At 42.4% G+C, this 23406-nt stretch overlaps 1 protein-coding gene across 2 annotated transcripts in view; it reads left to right on the top strand.

Moving 5' to 3' along the window:
- The first annotated feature begins 4534 nt into the window (after positions 1–4534).
- The window catches only part of large2 (LARGE xylosyl- and glucuronyltransferase 2), a 93140-nt gene continuing 74268 nt past the window's right edge, over positions 4535–23406 (top strand). Inside the window, exons 1-2 of one of the 2 annotated variants that reach the window (XM_005949518.2) lie at positions 4535–8065; positions 10305–10405. The gene's annotated coding sequence lies outside the window, so the exon portion shown is untranslated. Of the gene's footprint in view, positions 8066–8364; positions 10406–23406 lie in introns of those variants that run through there. The other variant, XM_042215173.1, reaches the window with a different exon arrangement.

Below are 23406 nucleotides of genomic sequence, written 5' to 3'. Positions count from 1 at the left end.
AGAGATAATCAATCAACTGCCTTTTCTTGGTCAAGGGAAATCGGGCCAGAGTTTATGTCCAGTAGTTTAGAAATGTCAAAATAATCCCAAATTAGTGGTATGTTAGCTCTTATTGATCTGCCATGGATACATTACGACTGATCAAAATGTGTAACTTTCGTCAATCGCAACCTTTAAGATCTTATAGTCAGCACTTAAGAGACTGATGGTCTCTAATTCTTTATTTCATAAAGATCTCCCTTCTTGGGAAGAAGAGTGAGCACTCTTCAGCAGCTGAGGGGTTGCTTTCCCCTAGCCCACCCTGTCATTGAGAACTTCCAATAGATCTTCAGCCAACATGGACCAGCGTGGTTTATAAAATTCCACAGGCAATCTATTCCTGGAGCTTTACAATTTTCCGTACTCAACAGTAGGGCTGGGCAATATGGCCTAAAATTCATATCGCGATATAATTTGAAGCACGTGCGGTAACGATATATATCACAATATATTCTTTTCTTCTGTATAACGTATTTTCCACACTATAAATTAAAATCCTTTAATTTTCTCAAAAATCGAGATTGTGCCTTATGTATGAATTCTGGTTGTGCTTACTGACCGATTTTGGCGTGCAGAAATCTGTTAAAAAATGTTTTAGTACAACTTTGGTAAGCCGCACTGCCTGATGGATTGTCAGGGCATTACGGCTGCGGTAGTGAGGAGCTTCGCGGAGTAATGTGGGTCCAAAACTCCGTCCACTTCAGGTCCCAAAGTCAAACGAATACTAAGAGTTAAAAACGCTCTGAATTCTTTCATCTTTAATTAAATCATCAGTGTTGCTGCATTACCAGGTGTAACAATTAAGTTTTACATCCATGAAAACAGAATTTATTCAATTTAACGGAGTTAGAAGTTAACAGGAAGTTAGCTCGCTAGTTTACACCTAAACATTTCATACCATGTTCTGACTGAGAGATTTTTGAAACTAATTAAAACGTACAGCTCTGCTACCACTTCCAACATAAATGAAGACAGAAAACTAAACAGCAGTGACGTTTGCAGGATTACTGAAGTTGGACTACCTGGTATATAATGTTGTGCTACGTGATTGCTAGCGACACAGCTATGTTAGCATAACATTAGCACAGTGAAGCTGGAGGATGAACGCCAACTTTTTTTCCACTCGATAAAAGTTAACGTGAGGGATTCTGGTGGTCAGGGACAAATGCAGTCGCATAGCAGGATGCTATACACGGGCCAAACTAAAGTCAGGAGAACAACTGAGATTATGCATCCACAATACGAGGTTAATTAATATACTGCAACAACATGGGAATAGAACAGCTGCGAGAGAATTCAACATTAATGAATCAATGTTACGGAAGTGGAGGAAGCGCAGTTTTTGGCTTTCCCCATATTTCAAAAGTGCTTCATCTCTTTGCTATGACTGTCGGCATATTGTGCAGATGATAATGGTTGTAGCCACTGCGATGCTTTCGACCAAAACAGGCGCAGCTTGATGACATCATCAACATGCGCTATCGCGATAGAGTGATACAGTCAAAATCTCTATCGTTGGCCAAATTTATATCGTTTCTATCGTATATCGTTTTTATCGCCCACCCCTACTCAACAGTGCCTCCTGCAGTTCTTCTAGAGTTGAGTTTGTTCTGAAACCTTTGGCAAATTATTAACAAACTCCTCCGTCTTCTATGCATTTCACAGATAATTTGAAAACGTTAACAGACAAGAGCTCCCTCTGCTCTTAGCCCTGGCAGAACAGTCGAAGCAGTTTTGTGCCTCAACTTTGCCGATTTGCATTGTCTTTGCTGGTCATTATGTGACAACTGCTGCAGCAATACATCATTGCCAATAGTTGGCAAATTGGACAGGATGATCTTTCACAAAACAACTCCCCTCTCAACTAGGCTATTCACCTTGTCTATAGAATCCAGAAACATGACAACCGCATAATTTCTCCTAGACCCTGCCTTCATGCTGTCACATTCGACAAGTTCCCCTACAGCCAAACAACACTTCTCAACCGAGTAATTCAATGGGTATTTTAATACCATGCTGACAGGAAAGGCTCCAAAAGCCTTCAGAACCACATATCATTCCCGCTATCGTACCCAGCTAAGTGCTATATGCTGCTGAAAAAAACACCAAAAACACGCCAGTGAAACAAAGTTGTGTGAACAGAGCTAAAATGTGAATCACCACTGTAAAAAGTAAAGTTCAAACCTTTAGAAAACCTCACACTCATTCTCCTCTCCACACATGCAGCAGACGCTCATGCATGCACACCCAAAAGAAAGACGGACGGACAGACAGAACATGTTCTGTTCAGTATGACTTGAATCTGCTTTAACTCATCAGGAAAGTGTTCACTGACATCACTGATCAAGGGGAAGTTATTCTCCCAAACTCTGCTATACAGCTGGATTCTGCAACCACAGGAGTCACCCCCTGCTGGCCATTAAAAAGAACTAAGGCGCTTCAGTATTGTCTACTCTTTTTAGAGCCAGAAGCTACATCCATCTTTTATTTCGTTTATGATAACGGCAATCCACAGATTCAATGTGGTCATCTCTCTTATGTAAGCAAAGCATGTCTGGTCGAAGGTTTCAATAAAATATGGAAGCATAACAGAACCCAGCATATTCACATCACTAAGTGAGCCCCCAGCAGCAGAGGACATTGATTGCAGCTTAATCCATCCCATTGTGAGTTGCTTTTAAAACTGGTTTATTGTTTTTTACAACACAAAGACAAAACCATCAAGATTACGAAGCAAGCATGGAAAAGGAAGAAACCCTTAAGCTCTCTATAAATTACCCCTTTAGTTCCCTTAATTTATTTTCATCAACACCAAAGCTTCATATGCCCTAATACATGATACATGTGTAGCAGCTAGTCAGTAGCAATATTTAAAATGCATGCTCATCAAATGCACTCCAAATCGTGACACGGGAGATTAGTTTGTGGCCATAAAGGTTGTATATATAAATGTAGCACAGTATTCCGTCACAGGAGGATCAAATATTCTCGTAAGGTCATCCAGTGAGAGAATCTGCCAAATCGAACATGTGGCGCTACCTGCCTCAAACCCTTGTGAATAAGCGAGCAGCTGAATGTAACCTCAGCGCAATGTAAGACTGAAAGCAGTGTGTGTTTATTTCATCGTGTTAGGGTTTGGTACAGCTTTAAGAAATGATGATGATTTCTACAAATTAGAAAGCGCTGTTCTTTTTTCACAACAACGCAATAAATGTTTTAATGTTTTTTTTAAACACCAAAATCGATAAATAATCATCACAAAAGATTACGCTGTCAATATTGAACAAAATGAGTGTGATTATAGTTTTGCCAAGGACTGTGCAGCCCTAGCTTGTTGCACAAAAACGGAAGTGATTTGTGTCACTTGAAAGGTTGCCTTCAGTTGACACCTACGGTTTCCCACAGTTACTTTTTTTCTAACCATTACCTCGGTCACTCTTCTTTGATTGTGTCCTGACAAAGACGTGCCAGGAAGTGGATGTTGGGGACATTTCGGTCAGCGATATTGTTGATTCCCCTTCTCCCAAGATTTTCCTCTTCCATCAGTTTTTTTTCCTGGTCTCCCGTTGTACTCTCAGCCTGCTGCGATCCCCCTCTTTTCTTTTCTTTTTTTGCCTTGTTGTCTCCTTAACTGGACTCCCCCAGGCCTGATTCTTTGGCTCAGTGGGGCTGTTGCTTGGCCGCTTTCTTTCTGTGGGCACACAAGGACTCCTGGATTCAGAGCTGACATTGATTTTCCTTTTCTTTGGCAATTTGAACCATGAAGAAAATGCAGACTCTTAGTAGTAGTAGTATGTTTTTTTTGTTTTTTTGTTTTGTTTTTTTAAATGAGATCATTTAGATAAATGGGAGTAAGTCTGGGACAGATGAAGACTATTCCTGTCTTGAATTCTTTAACTCATTTAACTCGATGCTTTCAGGAAGCACAAGCAAGTCAATATTGTCTTTTTGCTCATTCTGCTGCAGTTTTTCCTTCTGTTAACTTGCATTTCCTTCTTGAGCTTTCCAGAAACAGCAAAACAACCAGGGTTTCGTTAGCCGCTGTTTCTGCAAAGAGCAGAGCAAAAAGTGTGGACTACAGCAGATGTTCAGGCAGGACCAGCACTACGGGGAAGTGGCTGAGGGGGCAGTTAAAAATGGTGATGGGGCAAATTTTATCCTGCTGTGCCTATTTTTACCTTTTCTTTATTAATCACCTAGAGATATAATGGCATGTTTGACTCAATTTACCCTGGTTTATCTTCCATTATTACTTAAATTCCCATACAGAAAAGAAATAGTAAAAACTTATATGTGATTACTCATGAAAGTGGCCACTTTCATGAGGCTTACATGATTTACTCATGAAAGTGGCCACTTTCGCATTACTTTCATACATTGTTTTAGTAAGTATCCAAAACATACAAGTTTCATTATATAATTTTTCAAGGGATCTTATATCTGTTTTCACACTTATATGCTTTTCATACAAGTTTCACACAAGACAGATACAAACTTTATAAGATTTACTGTATATCTATTCCATATGGGTTAGTACCATTTATAAAATGATTTCCATGTTTTATGCAGTATGACTTGAAACTAGAGATTCTAGCCCAGAAAAATCATCAGGGATATGTTCATGCAGGTCATACAATAGAGAGCTAAAGGTCGTTCTATACAGCTGGATTTGGGTTTTTTTGCGACCCGGGGAATTGCATCCAGCTGGGTATTAAATACAATACTGTTAATATTGTGAATTGAATGAAATTAGCCAATTCATTTATTTTGCATTAGCTCAAAAAGAATCTGTACAGCCATGAAGAGCAGCCAAAGCAGAAACATAGATGCGTTCTGTCTTCTGACACTCCCTTCAAGCACAGCGTTATGTCCAAATTCCTCGACGACATTAATCCGTATCAGGATAGCGTCACACGGTTGGTGCAGACTTGTCAGGTGCATCCGTACGTGAATCATAGAATCATACATGTGGTGACTATGGTCACCAAATTTTTGTCATTTAATTTTTTTGTAATTGTTCATTTAGTTTAGCATGAATCCCCTTGAAAAAGAATAGTTTTTCCGTTTTTGTTTTTCATGTTTTTTGAAGAAAAAAAAAAGCTTGCCAAAAAATACTTAAACTTTAAAAATGTATGTTGTTCTTTGTCCTTCCAGTGGGCCAGATTAGAGTCTTTGCTGGGCTGATTATGCCATATTTGACACCCCTGCTGTATACCATAGAGATGGCTGTGTGGGGAAAATCTTAGTAGATCAGCAGTTTCTGAAATACTCCGTCACCAACACATCTGGCACCAACAACCATCCCAAATTCAGAGTTACGTGAATTGCTACCATGTTACTGATTGATTAGATATTTGTGTTAACAAGCAGTCAAACAGGTGTACCTAACAAAGTGACAGTGACTGTATAAGGGCTTTGACTTGACCACTGTTCAGGCAAATTAGCTCGGCTGACTCCAGTCAGTTCACTGTTGAGATTTTGCAGATCATTGTCATTTTGTAGAATTTGAAACCGCTGCAGCTGTGCTGTGATCACCGTTTCACACATCAAAGACTGTGTAGCAAGGGAAAAAATTAAAAGGCTGTAAATTGACTTCAGTGTGGTGTGACTCGTGTCTGTTTGTGTCAGCAATTAAGTCACTTCAGTTTACATTTTTAATGTTGCCTCCACGTGTTCTGGCCTGAAAAATACAGAATTGGGAAAAAGAAGTGGTTTCAGTGGAAGTAGAGAGTCTGCTGAGACTGACTGCACATCCAGATGAACAGAATCAACCTTTTGGGTCATTACTGTTTATTGTACCTTTCTAGCTACTCTTAAATCTGCTACATTGGATTGGTTGCGCTGAACAAGTCCCTGATGTGAAATGTGCCCTAGCCATTATCCTTACTTGACCTTGTTATTTAGCACCAGACCTCGCTGAAAATGGAAAGAAAGTCTGAATACTGGGTCTTAATTTCTCAGTTAAAGAAAAAAAGGAGGGGTGGCACCATATATAAAGGATGGATTTAACCTCCGGATACACAATATGAACCCAATGAATGCCGTAAATGGGGAAAATGACCCTATTTGTCGCATGATTTATGGCCTCTGTAAACATTTCTTCTAATGACTTTATAGCCTGAGTCAGAAGTTTCAAGTTCTCTTTAATACTTCAGTAAGATGATGTTCATTTGGTAAATGATGCTCCCATTATAGTCTAATGGACAATAGAACAGGGAGTGCTTTAGGATGAGGTTATTTTGTGATTGACAAAGTACTGCTATTATAGTCATACAATGTTCCTGGAGTTATAATTCAGGTCCACCCCTCACCCAGCATGTCCAGTCTTGTGAAAAAAAACCAATGCCAAACCTGAGGCTTTAAAATAGCCGCCCACTAGCCAGTGTGTCACGCCACAGTGACGGCCATCCATCTCTTAAATAGTCTATGGTTGTTAGTTAGAGAGAGACATAACAGAAGACACCGTCAGCAACTTGGGGTTTTTCCATGTCTGGTATTGCATCAGTGTTTCCTTGTGTGTTTTTAGTAGTTTGCGACTTGAATGTAAACTTAGGACAGGTGAGTTAAAATGACCGAAATCTGCTCTGATATTTAGTAGTTTCAGTACAACAGAATGGAGACTAGCGGGGGACTGTTGTGACATGAGTGCAAATGAACTGGGCGAATAATATAAATCCATTTCCTTCACTTCCACTGTATTTATTTTAGTTTTGTTGTTACAGCCATTTTATTTGATCTTGAATGCATTTGTTGTTTTTTATTTTAAAAAGTTGTGAAACTCTTGTTTAAATGATCAATTGGGCTGCCTCCATAGAAATTCCGTCTGTTTTTATTTAAAGGCCTCACTTAACTTGTGCATTTTTTATAGATGTACTCGAGGCTGGTGCAACACACATCTGACTTACTTGTTAATAATTTGTTTTAAGAAACTGCCATGGTTTGTTTCTTTTCCCCTAAAGCCTAAATGAGCATTTAAGTTTTTGTCAAGTCAAAAATTACATTGAGTTTACTTGAAAAATGATAAACTGTCCATGTTAAAAAGCTGAAGATGTGTATTTCTGGCATTCTGTGTGTTCTCGCATGCAGGGGTCAGAAATCACCCAACAGCTATTTTTATACAGCAGGTGGGGGGACCCCTGAGGCATGCCTACAGTGGAAATTTACCTGCCCCCCAATGTCTGTGTCTGGGGATTTAAGATTGGCACGTGACAGATAAGAGCAGTGATCCTCCTCCCGTGTCTGTGCACTCACACAGAGAGTATGCACCACGGTGCGTTTGCATGTGCTAAACTCTGCTAAGCCTCGGCCGTGGAGAAGAAGAGCACATTTCCTCTTTCCAGAAATATCTTCATTGCTGTAAGAAGAATCAAATAATCAGATTAGCTAAGGCCATGCAAACTAAGCTGAATCCCTTGATTGTGTTTACTACCAACTAAAACAAAAAGACAAGCTCCTTCTCACACTGGGCTGGACTCAGTCTGGGGTAGATGGCCCCCTCCTCCTGCTCCTCTCGCCCCAGGCCGTATGGAGGAGCTTTAATGGCTGCTGTTGTTTCACACTAAGAGCCAATCTGGCTGTGCTCCTGGAGCCATCAGACGGGCTGTTAGCACACAAACAACAGCATCACTCCAGCTATCAGCTGCAGTAAAAACAGTGTGGGACCTCCTGTGGTTCAGGATGATCCTAGCCCCCCCACATCCTTGTTGATGCTGGTGCAGATTAGACTGTCGGCATGCGAGGAGACTGTTTGTCACAAGCTCTGGCTAAGATCGGGCTCCGGGGCAGAATTTCTCGGATTTTTGACAGGCGTCGTGTCGCCTCCCTCTGTTCTATACAACAGAAGAGAGGAGCTGCCGTCTGGATGGAGCCCAGGCAATGCCAGGGAGGACAAAAGAAAGACAAGATTTTTTTGTGTATGTTAATTCTTTTCCCTCTTCTTTTTTCAGTCCTGCCGTCTGCTTCTCTGTCCCCCTGTTTCCCTCCAGAGCTTCACCCCACAGTGTTCCCTTCCCGAAAGTCAACCGTTGTAAGCCCTGCCCACAGACTTGGAGTCACGTTTTACACAACACCCCTCACAACAATAACCCGTGATGTTTTTATCTCAGTAAATCAGTCTGATTGGAAGGCACCATTGATCCATTCCAGTGCTCCTGAGCTTTTTCATCAGGCATTCTTTATGGAAAAGGCAACGATGGATACAGTTCAAAAAGATCAAAAAGTCTGAAATAAACATTTAAGGAAAATGATATCCTAAAATGCATTTACATTCATTTTTTAAAATAATTTTTTTACATTTTTTTTAAGTCGTTGTGGTTTTATTGTTGCTTGCTTATTTTTGTTTTGGCCCATTATTAAGTGCTTAATTTATTTGAGAATATAGTTATTTGGGCCAAGGCCAAGAATAATGCTGGTCATCTTCTACTCTTGCATTAGCAACTTCAAAGTAGCTTCAGAGCTAGTCTAAGACAGCCATCCTACTTCCACAGTATAAAAGGTCCGGTGGCTACTGTGACATCACTCATGTCACCTTTGTGATTGGATCAGACTGAAAACACAAGCTCATTGGCTAAAGGAATTCGAAGTCATTAGCCAATTGTTTATTTCCGAATCTTATTCTCTGACACTGAGGGGAAAAAATCTGTTTGCATTTTAATCAGTGTAATCTGTACAAGTAACAAGTAACTGAAACCATAAATGTTTAGAGAGGTCTGGGCACTTTTGCAGCTACAGCTATTGCTCCCTGGTGGCCATTTAAGAGAATGCAGGTCTAATGGTGCAGACGACAGTCAGGACATGTTCCCCGACCCAAAGGCGCAGGGAACAAACGCTCTTGTCCACTGGAAAAACTCCAACGTACAGGCAGCAAGGCGAGGGGATACTAAGATGCCTACCTCAGCCTGCCGCCTCTCGCCAAGGGCAACTCTAGACTAAGGGAGTCCAGCTCCTCTCCAGGGTTCTGGAGCCCTTTGCGTTGAGCTGGTACCTCTCAACCTCACGCGGTGGATCGGGTCCTTCCCCACCAGAGAGGTGACATTCCATTTCCCAATCGTTAGTCTCGGTAGCTGGTGATTGGCCCAACAGGGTCTCTGCCCCCGGCCGCCGCATGGGCCCACCCTACAGGTAGTAGCCCCATGTCCCATGGTCTCCAGGCGCTCGCCCTCGGGCACCCTCCCTGAGCCTGGTTCCAGGGTGGGGCCCTGGTAACCCTATCCTGGGCAGGGTGAATTGTTCCCTAGATCTTATACTCACAGGGGTTTTTGAATCCTCTCTTTGTCTGGTCCATCACCTGAAACCAGTTTGCCATGGGAGGCTGTACGAGGGAGCAAAAGCCCCCTGGCAACATGAGATTCCTGGGACACACAAGCCCCTCCACCATGTGAAGGTAGCGGATGTATGGATGGAAGGAACGTTTAGTATTTCCAAACAAAAATTGCTGCACTACATGTATTACAAATAAAGAAAACGTATCATGACAGTACCCGTAGATCTCCATCAAATACCATATCCCATCAGTATGACTACATATAAATTATTACCTATAAAGAATATTCAACTGAAAATAATTTATGTTCTGTGGTAAACAGGCAAATGAGATACAATCGCTAAGACTGTTTGAAAAATCCATGCAGCTGAGGGTCTTCTTTGTTCTGGAGAGCTTTCAGTACACCGGAAGAAACACTGCAAAGGAGAGGTAGAAATGACTGAAAAGTCTTAAAAATGATCCAAAAAGATTCAGTTTAATGTCATTTGGGCAAAGAAAGAGGGTATGTAACTAGTACTAATGGCTTATTTATTGACTTTTTTGAAAAGGTTTTGCATTTGATGTTTAAAATGGCACAGGAGTCCTTGTTGCTTAAAAAGACGAGCTGCTGCACTGCTGAACCCACGCATGCACAGGAAGTGATGTAGTATTTAGCCTCAAATTAAAGAAATAGACAACCTCACACTCCTGTGCAGGTTGATCGACAGAGGAGACATGGTTTCAGAGCGCTGGCAACCGAAAAACCTTGTGAATTTCAACTGTAGCAATGACAGTAATGAGAAGCTCTGTCTGCTGCGTGATTGACAGCTCAGTCTGTAGCTTTTGCTGTTTGATATTCAGATGCTTTTGGTTGAGCAGCTCAGAGGAAATCTTCACTCTTTCTGTTCATTTCTGTTAAAAAAATATTATTCTTTAGTATCTTATAAGATTGTCTGAATATTAGTAATTGTTCCAGTCCTGTCATACAGCTGCTGTCATCTCATAGCTATTTTTATTTCTGCAGACTGGATCTTCCCCGGATGGTTCCTGTTGACTTCGACTGAAGAGCCTCTCCGTCACTTCTCATCACTTTACCCCACACAGGGATTTACATTAGCCAATCTGGTGAGGAATCTTTTTAATTAATTATATTTTTTGGCCTGTAAAACACCCCCTCAGTGAGTGTGTGTGGACCTGCATAGAGTCTCTGAAGAAAACGACTGAATAGTTGGTGTAAAATCAGCTGTGTGGGGACATAATAGGATTCAGTTTATATCTGATGAGATGCAGAGAAATCTTCAGAGACCAGATTCACAAATTCTTGGATGTAATCCAGAGATGAGCTGCTTGGAACTGGTGAATGTATTGTTTTGGCTCTTTGTTGATTCCTGTGCGTGTGCGTTTACGTGACTGGTTTTGTGATATTTTTTTTTCTGTTGTCTTGTTTGTGTGACATGACAGGAAATCTAAAATGTTCAGCAGCAGCAGCAGCTGTGGTGCTTTACCCAGCAAACACCTCTAGAACATGTTGTCCCACATCACAAAGGTCATTGCATAATTATGTTGTGTAAATTAGCATCCAAGGTATTTATCCCCTGTGGCTGTCACATGGTGTTATTTTTCTTCTTCTTCCTCTTAATAGAGCTGCAGTGGAAATTATTTATGTGTGCTTGAAGCAGTTTGGGTACAAATTTAGCTCAGAGGAGCAGCTCTCTGAGGAAGCTTCCCATACGATCGATGCTGCACTGTTATATGATTTTCTGTAGCATCGGACTTGCTAAATGGAAGCATCACAGCACTTTGTTTTTTTTTTTTATTTTAATGTGCCAGACTTATAACAAGTAATGTCTTTGTAGATGTTACTCAGATGTTTGCAGTTTTAGAGGTGGCCGACTAGTAGGGCTGGGCGATATGACCCAAAATTCATATCTCGATATTTTTTAGCTGGATGGCGATATAAGATATATATCTCGATATATTTTTTTAAGCCCATAAAGTAAGAACAAAAAGAGAGTTCTTAGTCAAAGCTGTGTCCCAGATGTCACACAGGCACTTTTATTAACATACAGCACAGATGTACATGAAAAATTACTCAAAATTAAATTATGAGCATTCATTAAATAATAATGCTCCATAAATAAAAGAAAACAAGGTTGTTTTTGTGCTAAACAAAGAGCTCACAATTGTGCAGTCAAAATGTAAACTAAAAGACGCTGAGCGTAATAACAAAGACAGACAGATTTCACAGCTGCTCTGTTCCCAAGTTTTACTGTGTGACTGACAGCCTGGAGTTTGAAATCCGCTTCATAACCACGTCTCTTACAGGTGCCATTTATGGTCCTTATACACACAAAATACGGTAATATTACGTTGATGCACAGTACGTATCACTCCACGAAGCTCCTCGGTAGCCGTAATGCGCCGACAATCTATCAAGCGGTGCAGCTCCGTAGCTTACCAAAGTCGTACTCAAACATTTTTGACAGGTTGCTGAGCGCCGTGTACCACATAAAATCGGTTCGCGGCCATCAAGCACAACCAGAATTCATACATAAGGCGCGCTATCAACGTTTGAGAGAATGAAAGGATTTTAGGGTTAGCGCTGTTAGCTCGTTAGCGCGGTTAGCTCGTTAGCATGTTTAGCTCGTTAGCACGTTGACGCCGTCCAGCCCCACGCATGGGGCGATGCGCAGTAACTCGTTAACGGAGATTTGCCGTGTCCGTCTTGTCGCTGCCTGCACGTGAAGCGATGGGGGAGGAGGGGGAGTTGTCTTCAGTGAAGGCGAGGCGGAGTAACGTTGTGTAGAGACAAAAGTGGACGAAAGAGAGGCAAACTTGCGGCTCCACAACTATAATTATAACGTAACATAGACTATATCGATATAAAGGATATTGTCACATCTTATATCTCGTATAAAAATATATCGATATGTTTTAAAAACTCGATATATCGCCCAGCTCTACCGACTAGTGTGTTTAATTAAAAACGGCAGCTTTTGAATCAGGGGCCGTTCGGACTGGGTGATGAATCAGATTTGAATTAAAATTAAAATAAATTACAATTTTGGCTTGGAGCAGTTTTAGGTTAAATGCTGTTAGGTCTGTGGATAACACAAACTGTAGACATCTTGAATCTTTACATTTAAAACTTGCATTTAAAGCTGCATTTCCTCCAAAAAGTAACAGAGGCAGCATCTGCCTACAAGGGTTCGAGTCTAGCTTTACAAAAGCAACAGTCACCAGCATAGAAAAAACTACAAATGGAAGATTTCAACTAGTGCAACTGCTGTAATAGCTCTGTCCTGTTTGGAAAGAAAAGCAAAGTAAGTTGTACAAGTACTTTGCATTCAAAAACTCCACAGCTGTGGTTTTGCTTCAACATCTCTACGTGGCCTCTTAGCACAGGTCAGTTGCATCCAGTGTCCCACAGGCTAATTAAGCCCCACCAGGAGTCCTTCTAGTGCTTGATGGCTCCCTTCACTTCCAGTGTCCACCAACCCATTCAGGGATTACCACCATGACAGCTACCTTGAGGTTTGGAAACAGGGTCCATGTCTAGAGGCTGATGTCACCAGCTTTCCTCAGAATACTGTTGAAGTTGGGATTAACAATCCTATGGATCCCAGCCTCTGCCAGATTTTTCTACCTTCTCTGTATGTTTTGGGTGTCCCCGCCCAACTGCTCACCAGCTGGTCATCAGGAGCTCAGCTCCTCTCTTCACCTAAATGTCCAGAACACACAGCCACAGGTCTATTACAGAATCAATCATCGACCTGCAACTGAGTGTCCTGATGCCACTCTGCTGTGCGCTAAAGAATGCATTTGTGTTCAGACATGGTGTTAATCAAGGACAGAGAAGTCCAATGATACAACACTGCTCAGGTTCAGATCAGGCAAGCCGTTCCTCTAGAACAGGAGTGGGGAACTCCAGGCCTCGAGGGCCGGTATCCTGCAGATTTTAGATCTCACCCTGGGTCAACACACCTGAAATGATTAGGTCATTCCCAGACCTCTGGAGAACTTCAAGACATGTTGAGGAGGTCATTTAGCCATTTAAATCAGTTGTGTTAGATCAAGGACACATCTAAAACCTGCAGGACACCGACCCTCGAGGCCTGGAGCTCGACACCCCTGCTCTAGATGACTCACCTCCAGCCCTCACTGTCGTTTCCCACATGAGCATTGAAATATCCCAGTAGGACAATGGAGCTGCCAGGTAGAGCACCTTCCAGCACTGCAGCCAGCAACTTCAACAAGGCTGAGTACTTTGTATTATTAAACTGCAATCTGGATGCCTTCCATGAGCCACAGTTGCATTAAAGCAATGCTCTTGTCCACTTGAAAAAAAACCCCCAATTTTCAGGCACAAGAATATCTTCCTCTGCCAGCCACGTCTCGCCAAAGACAACACAGCCCAAGCTGAGTATGAAATCAGGACTCGCTAAGGCTCCTCCCACAACAAAGACAAAAGAGAGATCATCAGTTACACAAAAGTGTCATAATCCTATTTCCCACCAAACGGTTAATGGCAGCAGCAAAATAATAAGATGTTGGCTATCCCAGTGGTCTGAAACTATACAACCATACCTCATGCTCGTAGCCTGACAGTCCCGATTGGACAGAGTAGTTAAATGTGGTGTGTTTCAGTGGGTTTTTTTTCACATTAATTAGATAGCAATAATTAAATATTAAAATGCTATTAAAAGTTCTTAAATGAAACTGCTGGACACCAGTTTAGAAGCTGTAACTCTAAATGTTAAGAAAAAATCATTAGCACCACTAATCAGTTACTTGAGTAGTCTACAGTGCCCTGACTTAATAATGCTAGACTGCACCACAGGACAACCACCTGCTGTCTGACACCAGATTACCTTTCAGGTGGTAAATATCTCAAATCTCTCTCGCCTGTTAATGAAACAGGCAGCAGCTGCAGTAGCCTGTTGGCTATCGTGAATGATAGCCAACACACACACAGTTTACTGTCTGGTTAGGCAGATTTACATCACCAAGTTAGACCTGAGCACTGATGCACTGTTATCATATCTAAAAGACCTCATAGTACAATACAGGGAGTGCAGAATTATTAGGCAAGTTGTATTTTTGAGGAATAATTTTATTATTGAACAACAACCATGTTCTCAATGAACCCAAAAGACTCATTAATATCAAAGCTGAATGTTTTTGGAAGTAGTTTTTAGTTTGTTTTTAGTTTTAGCTATTTTAGGGGGATATCTGTGTGTGCAGGTGACTATTACTGTGCATAATTATTAGGCAACTTAACAAAAAACAAATATATACCCATTTCAATTATTTATTTTTACCAGTGAAACCAATATAACATCTCCACATTCACAAATATACATTTCTGACATTCAAAAACAAAACAAAAACAAATCAGCGACCAATATAGCCACCTTTCTTTGCAAGGACACTCAAAAGCCTGCCATCCATGGATCTGTCAGTGTTTTGATCTGTTCACCATCAACATTGCGTGCAGCAGCAACCACAGCCTCCCAGACACTGTTCAGAGAGGTGTACTGTTTTCCCTCCTTGTAAATCTCACATTTGATGATGGACCACAGGTTCTCAATGGGGTTCAGATCAGGTGAACAAGGAGGCCATGTCATTAGTTTTTCTTCTTTTATACCCTTTCTTGCCAGCCACGCTGTGGAGTACTTGGACGCGTGTGATGGAGCATTGTCCTGCATGAAAATCATGTTTTTCTTGAAGGATGCAGACTTCTTCCTGTACCACTGCTTGAAGAAGGTGTCTTCCAGAAACTGGCAGTAGGACTGGGAGTTGAGCTTGACTCCATCCTCAACCCGAAAAGGCCCCACAAGCTCATCTTTGATGATACCAGCCCAAACCAGTACTCCACCTCCACCTTGCTGGCGTCTGAGTCGGACTGGAGCTCTCTGCCCTTTACCAATCCAGCCACGGGCCCATCCATCTGGCCCATCAAGACTCACTCTCATTTCATCAGTCCATAAAACCTTAGAAAAACCAGTCTTGAGATATTTCTTGGCCCAGTCTTGACGTTTCAGCTTGTGTGTCTTGTTCAGTGGTGGTCGTCTTTCAGCCTTTCTTACCTTGGCCATGTCTCTGAGTATTGCACACCTTGTGCTTTTGGGCACTCCAGTGATGTTGCAGCTCTGAAATATGGCCAAACTGGTGGCAAGTGGCATCTTGGCAGCTGCACGCTTGACTTTTCTCAGTTCATGGGCAGTTATTTTGCGCCTTGGTTTTTCCACACGCTTCTTGCGACCCTGTTGACTATTTTGAATGAAACGCTTGATTGTTCGATGATCACGCTTCAGAAGCTTTGCAATTTTGAGACTGCTGCATCCCTCTGCAAGATATCTCACTATTTTTGACTTTTCTGAGCCTGTCAAGTCCTTCTTTTGACCCATTTTGCCAAAGGAAAGGACGTTGCCTAATAATTATGCACACCTGATATAGGGTGTTGATGTCATTAGACCACACCCCTTCTCATTACAGAGATGCACATCACCTAATATGCTTAATTGGTAGTAGGCTTTCGAGCCTATACAGCTTGGAGTAAGACAACATGCATGAAGAGGATGATGTGGACAAAATACTCATTTGCCTAATAATTCTGCACTCCCTGTAGAGCATTTTAGCTCCTGTTTCAACAACATTAAAGTATTGAACAGTTGTCATGAATGTTAATCTGCAATTACCCATATTGGTCATCTCTCAGGTAGCAGCTTTGGCTAATAAAAGAGCTGCAACATTAATGTGCGAGCTAGCTAACAAACAACATCAGTCCTGCTCCCTGACCTCTAACTATAGTTAATATAGTGCTCATTTAACAGAATTAAGTTTAAGTCTCTGAAAATTTGAATTTAATTAGCAGTTAGGGAGTCACGTGTCATGTGTAAACCATACAGTTATTTTTCACTTGGTCAGATAACTGACATGTTTCTATTGTCAGATTTTTCTTTAAAAAACAGAGCTGGAGATGTTCACCCCTACACGTCCATGTGTGTGTGTGTAACTCCGCCAGAGTGCCTGTTTCACTTTTCCTGGTCCCAAGTCCAGATAGAGGAGCAGGGTTGGAATTGAGACGTTAAAAAAACGATAATTGCTAAAAGAAATTTAATGTGTAGTTCTAAATATATTCTAAGTGCTTTTAGCGTGTTTTTTACTCACTTCATGTCTCTCTCATGGTGTTATTTCTTTCTCCTACAACGTAGGTTACAATAATGTAAGCATGACCAAGTATGGAAATTAGGCGATGGCGTCATTTTGTGACTTCTTGCGACTTTTAGGACAACCAATAGCGATTTTCCTGACTGACGAGTTGGCAACACTGGGACTCTCTCCTGTGCGTGTTTTGTCCTGTCTGCTTTCTGCTCTTCCCTGATTGTCTATTGGAGGTTTTTTCTTCCAACCATTTATTTCCATGTACTTACTCATAAGAGGTAAACTAAAACAGAAATGAATTGAAATGAAAAGGAGGCGTTCACGACTGTTTGGCCAGCTGATTGAGCTTTTCTCCCGGTATCAGCTCGGGCATCTTCGCAGCCACTTGGCCAAATCCCCGTCCACACTTGCAAAATGGCTTTGCTTTCGATTAGCCTTTTTTCCCTTCTTCTGTTTTCCCCCCCTCTTAGAAACATAATTACCATCATGTCAACATGAAGCCCTCTGTGTTTTGTGTTCCATGTGTAGGTTTAATTTCTCAGGCTGGTTGCAGTGAGAAGAAACAGAAGGAGAACGACTCGCTGAATTCTTATTTATTTATTTTTCCTCTCATCCTGATTACTGTGCCGTCCTCCTCCCTCTGCTTTACCCCTCGGGTTATTTAGAGTTTGGGAATAAACTGCCTCTGAAGTCTGTGCGAAACGAGAGGATGTGCCAGTGCGCCGTCAGCTCCGTCACAACGCATAAAGCGGTTGGATGAGTTAGCGAGGGGGTGCTGTCTCCACCTGCGTGCGTGTTCAGGATATTTCATTGAGGGGCGTAGGCGGCATCTGGAGGCGTTTCCATTCCAATTTAAAATGAACCAACAATAATTTTCCACTTGATAAACCAAATGACATGTGGTACCTTTTATAAACTGCAGCTCTTCACCCAGAGCATGTAAGTGGCACCTCCATAACGTTAATATTAAAAATCCAAAAGATGTAATTTATGGTAAATTTATGGTCTTATCTGCTGATAGATAAAAATACTTTAAAGCCATGATTCGAGCACTTCCTCCAGCCCTCACCAGATCACCATTAAATCAGTCTCACTTTCTCCTTTAGCGTACTCTTTACCCCAGAACTAAAGAGAGAGATTTCCTGAGCATTAAGTGCCGCCCTTTCTATCTGCCCCGTGAGTTCACCTCAGTCATCGCCACGGTGGTCTACATCCCACCCCAAGCGGACACAGGTATGGCTTTGTCCGAATTACATGATGTGCTGAGTTCGTTCAAAACAAGGACCCGGGCGCAGCCCTCATTGTAGCAGGAGACTTTAATAAAGCGAACCTCGACAAGTCATGCCAAACTTTACCAGCATGTCTCGTGTCCGACGAGGGGGGATCGAATTTTGGACCACTGCTACACGCCATACAAGCAGGGCTACAAAGCTGTCTCACACCCGGCTTTTGGGAAGTCTGACCACAACGCCATCTTCCTCATTCCCCAGTATAAACAAAACATACGGAGGGAAGAAGTAACCACGAGGGAGGTGAAACGTTGGTCTGCCCAATCAGAAGCTATGCTACAGGAGCACTCAACGACATACAGTGGGGCAAAAAAGTATTTAGTCAGCCACCGATTGTGCAAGTTCCCCCACTTAAAATGATGACAGAGGTCAGTAATTTGCACCAGAGGTACACTTCAACTGTGAGAGACAGAATGTGAAAAAAAAAATCCATGAATCCACATGGTAGGATTTGTAAAGAATTTATTCGTAAATCTAGGGTGGAAAATAAGTATTTGGTCACCCAAACAAGGAAAATCTCACTACTCACAGACCTGTAACATACCTTCTGTAAGAAGCTTTTCTGTCCCCCACTCGTTACCTGTATGAATGGCACCTGTTTGAACTCATCATCTGTATAAAAGACACCTGTCCACAGCCTCAAACAGTCAGACTCCAAACTCCGCCATGGCCAAGACCAAAGAGCTTTCGAAGGACACCAGGAAAAGTATTGTAGACCTGCACCAGACTGGGAAGAGTGAATCTACAATAGGCAAGCAGCTTGGTGTGAAAAAATCAACTGTGGGAGCAATCATCAGAAAATGGAAGACATACAAGACCACTGATAATCTCCCTCGATCTGGGGCTCCACGCAAGATCTCATCCCGTGGGGTCAAAATGATCATGAGAACGGTGAGCAAAGATCCCAGAACCACACGGGGGGACCTGGTGAATGACCTGCAGAGAGCTGGGACCAAAGTAACAAAGGTCACCATCAGTAACACACTACAACGGCAGGGAATCAAATCCCGCAGTGCCAGACGTGTTCCGCTGCTGAAGCCAGTGCATGTCCAGGCCCGTCTGAAGTTTGCCAGAGAGCACATGGATGATACAGCAGAGGATTGGGAGAATGTCATGTGGTCAGATGAAACCAAAGTAGAACTTTTTGGTATAAACTCAACTCGTCGTGTTTGGAGGAAGAAGAATACTGAGTTGCATCCCAAGAACACCATACCTACTGTGAAGCATGGGGGTGGAAACATCATGCTATGGGGCTGTTTTTCTGCCAAGGGGACAGGACGACTGATCCGTGTTAAGGACAGAATGAATGGGGCCATGTATCGTGAGATTTTGAGCCAAAACCTCCTTCCATCAGTGAGAACTTTGAAGATGAAACGAGGCTGGGTCTTCCAACATGACAATGATCCAAAACACACCGCCCGGGCAACAAAGGAGTGGCTCCGTAAGAAGCATTTGAAAGTCCTGGAGTGGCCTAGCCAGTCTCCAGACCTCAACCCCATAGAAAATCTGTGGCGGGAGTTGAAAGTCCGTGTTGCTCGGCGACAGCCCCAAAACATCACTGCTCTCGAGAAGATCTGCATGGAGGAATGGGCCAAAATACCAGCTACTGTGTGTGCAAACCTGGTAAAGACCTATAGTAAACGTTTGACCTCTGTTATTGCCAACAAAGGTTATGTTACAAAGTATTGAGTTGTATTTTTGTTATTGACCAAATACTTATTTTCCACCCTGATTTACGAATAAATTCTTTACAAATCCTACCATGTGGATTCATGGATTTTTTTTTTCACATTCTGTCTCTCACAGTTGAAGTGTACCTCTGGTGCAAATTACTGACCTCTGTCATCATTTTAGGTGGGGGAACTTGCACAATCGGTGGCTGACTAAATACTTTTTTGCCCCACTGTAGACTGGGACATGTTCAGAGCATGCGCAGTTGACAGCAATGAGTTTATGGACGTAGCAGTAATCTTCGTTAATATGCTAGTGGAGGAGATTATCCCCACTGCGAGAGTCGCCACATTCCCAAACCAGAAACCGTAGGTGGACAAATCGTGCTGCAGTGAACACCAGGACCGCCACCTACAATGCGGGTCTTGCCACTGGCGATATGAGTGCCTACAAAGCGGTCTCATACGGCGTGTGGCGCGCGGTGAGAGATGCCAAACCTGTACCGGGAGCGCATGGAGTCTCGCTTCCATCAGGGTGACACACAGAGTATATGGTACGGACCACGCACCATTACGGACTACAAAGCCAGGGACACTGCGCCGATCAACGCAGACTCTGCATTCACCAATGAGCCAGGCGGCTAATGCTAACTATCGCCTGACTACCGAAGACAGTGACGTCATCAGCGAGAGACCGGTGATTAGCATCGCGGAGCATGACGTCCGAGTGGCATAGAGTAGAGTGACCACAAGGAAAGCGGCGGGGCCAGACGGCATCACCGGCCGTCTGCTGCACTGCTGGGCTGACCAGCTAGCAGGTGTGTTCACTTCCATCTTCAAAGAGTCCCTGGCCAAGTCTGTGGTCCTAGAGCTGTGCAATATGACCAAAATCTCATGTCCCGATATAAGAATTCTATCGTCCCGATAACAATATAAATCACAAAAATTTAACATTTTCTGTAAATTCTGTGAATCTCGGGCAGCTCGACTTGCGTGAAGTGTTTCCAGCTGCGCGTCATGACTGGAGTCGAGTGTTTTAACCGATGCATGAAACGATACATTTTTAGACATAAGTTGTAACGGCCGCCGTTTTCTTTGTGAGTATTTATTACACGGCGTGCTGCGGGGAAAAGCCTGTTCTAACGATTTGAGTCTAAGGTTTATTTTTTAGCACCTGGCGGCTCTTTTTTGCTTCTCATCCGTAAATAATCTGCTCTTTCACGTGACTCAGTTTTTTTTGTTTTTTTTGTTTTTTTTTTTGGCCTGTCCCGTTTGGCTCTTTTGCCATCAGAATTGTTGTCTAAAGGCAAAGAAAGATACCCAACGGATTCACGTGACTCAGTTTGAAAGTCTCAACAGGATCTTGAGCTTTATTGTGAAAGGTTTATGTGGAACATAAACAAGCGGACACGCGATGCTGTTACCGTCGTTGTTGCTAACCACAACGCATAAAAACAGGCGCTTGTCCGTCTGTAGTGTGGTTATATTAAATATAAGAGAAAGAGAGAACTTTAAGAAATTAATATAGCCACTACAGTGACCATCAAAACCGATGAAAAAATATTGCCGTAAACAGTTTATTTTGCGACACCACGAAACAAACGATAGCGTTTAAATTAGGGTGCAACGATACACAAAATTCACGGTTCGGTTCGGTTCGATACTTTGGTGTCACGGTTCGATATTTTTTCGATACAAAAAAAATGTTCATGCCTTTTTAATTTGTCATTTATTAAAATTATAAATATATATTTTAACTCAAAAGTACAGTTTTTAAATTTAACCCTAACCCTTGTGCGTGTTTTTTATTTTGACAGCGAATGCGCACCTGCGGACCACTTATGTGCAGCCCTGGTTATTTAGCTCGTCATATTGCAGCCACAGAAATTCTTTTGTCCATGAAACCATAAAGCTGCACTTTCTTTTTGCCTTATAGTCTGATTTGTCATAACTTCTCCGTTTTGTGGTAAGCTTTTCTTTGGCTGTCACTTCTTCACCCTGACCTGTCTTATTTGGCTCAGCAGAACTAAAATATATATTCTGCTGCTTTTACACACGCACTCACATAAGCTCAGCGATTCTCTGCGCGATCAACCTCTCACATGTTTAAGCTTGCTGCGGGAGATTTCACTTGTCATGTTTGCATAGTAAGCTAACGATTAATAAGACGATGTCAGAGGAATTGGTGCACAAATTATCATCACTCACAGATCAGTGCTGTCGCTCTCTATACACAGTTCGCACGATTGCAAAGTGAAAGCAAAAAAACAAGCGCAAATTCAAACGCGATTTCAATATGTCACATATTGACAGTGGCTCACCGATGCCAATGACATAATTACCCAGCTACATTTCTGAAAGAATGCAAAAGCATTGACATATATTTTTCCTTCCTACAATAGCCCGACGGGCAGGGTAGCCCGACTGAAAAAAATCGCTAGCCCCGGACGTCGGGCTAGCGATATTGCGAGCCCTGTATCTGATTGAGGAATCACTCATCTTTGGAAAAGAGAGTTTATTACAGAGAAATGGCTCTTTCCAAAATAAAAGCTATACTATCCGCTTCTTCTGGGCTATATTCTCAGCAGCATATTAAAAGGAGAATCATGTGCTAACAGCTGTCTAAATGACTCGGCTAAAGTTAGTAGCATGCTTGCTTGTTTTTTTTCTGCTTCCACTTGTCTTTGCACTAGGATGATGTCGGCGTAAATGTGCAGTCATATTCGTTGTGTTCCCACTAGTGCTTTCAGGTTAATCTCGTTGAAATGACCTTAACGCCACAACACGGCAAATCTCCGTTAACGAGCTACCGCCGATCGCCCCGTGCATGGGGCTAGACGGCCAACACGTTAACGAGCTAACTGCGCTAACACACTAGTTCCCACCCATGTAATTGAGCATTGCATGGCACATCCAACATACTGTTTTACTTTAGTCCATGACTCGCTTACCTTCAGGCATGCAATAAACCAAAATAATTCCAAACGCCAGATCTGAATGAGAGTGGGGGAGGTCCATGTTGCAAGGAGAGCTTAACTTCTGTCTTGCTAGCTTGCCCTGCGCTCTTCCTTCTGACTATGCTGTCTGTGTTGAGCGCTCAGTGGATCTGCGCTCGACAGTGCAGCCTAGGCGGAGTAGTCGAACGCAGATTCACTGAGCGCTCAACACAGACAGCATCGTCAGAAGGAAAGTTGATAAAATAAATTACAAATTTGTATTGTTCGATACATATGCGTACCGAACCGAAAGCACTGTATCGAACGGTTCAATATCGATACGAATATCGTTGCACCCCTAGATTTTATATATATATATATCGTTATATCGAACAGCCCTATGTGGTCCCCACATGCTTCAAAAGATCCACCATCATCCCTGTGCCCAAGAACAGCAAACCCTCATCCCTGAACGATTACCGGCCAGTTGCACTGACCTCGGTAGTAATGAAGGTGTTTGAGAGGCTGCTGAAGAACATCATCTCAGACGGTAAATGGTAAATGGCCTGCATTTGTATAGTGCTTTACTCAGTCCCTAAGGACCCCAAAGCGCTTTACACTACATTCAGTCATTCACCCATTCACGCACACATTCACACACTGGCAATGGTAAGCTACATTGCCATTGCACGTAACGATCTGGCAAACATTATAGTGTTATAATCAATCAGTAAACTCGTACCTTAAAGCAACAGGATTATAGGCCTATTTTAATTGCTTTAAAAAGCAGGAGCAGGTTACGTTCATTAGTCTTATAATCTGTAAAGTTTCTTTTTTTTTGGATAAGACACTTTTGATCTCTGACTTTAGCCTTTGAGGCAGTGAATCCTTCTAGGCATCATTAACAACTTCTGAAAAAGGGACCAAAGAGAGAACGGTCGAAAGGACAACCTCAAGGAACGTCCCAGGTCGTTCCCTAAGCAGCAATCTTCAAAGCCAGTGCAACAAGGCACTTTTTAAACTTTGTCAACAACTGCACCAATAAAAAGGAAGGAAAATATCTA

Source organism: Haplochromis burtoni, unplaced genomic scaffold (assembly GCF_018398535.1).
Source record: "Haplochromis burtoni strain Fernald_Lab_line unplaced genomic scaffold, NCSU_Asbu1 Contig_668, whole genome shotgun sequence".
Taxonomy (NCBI): Eukaryota; Metazoa; Chordata; class Actinopteri; order Cichliformes; family Cichlidae; genus Haplochromis; species Haplochromis burtoni.
Note: the sequence above shows the minus strand (reverse complement) of the source record. Positions and strands in the feature narration are given on the sequence as shown.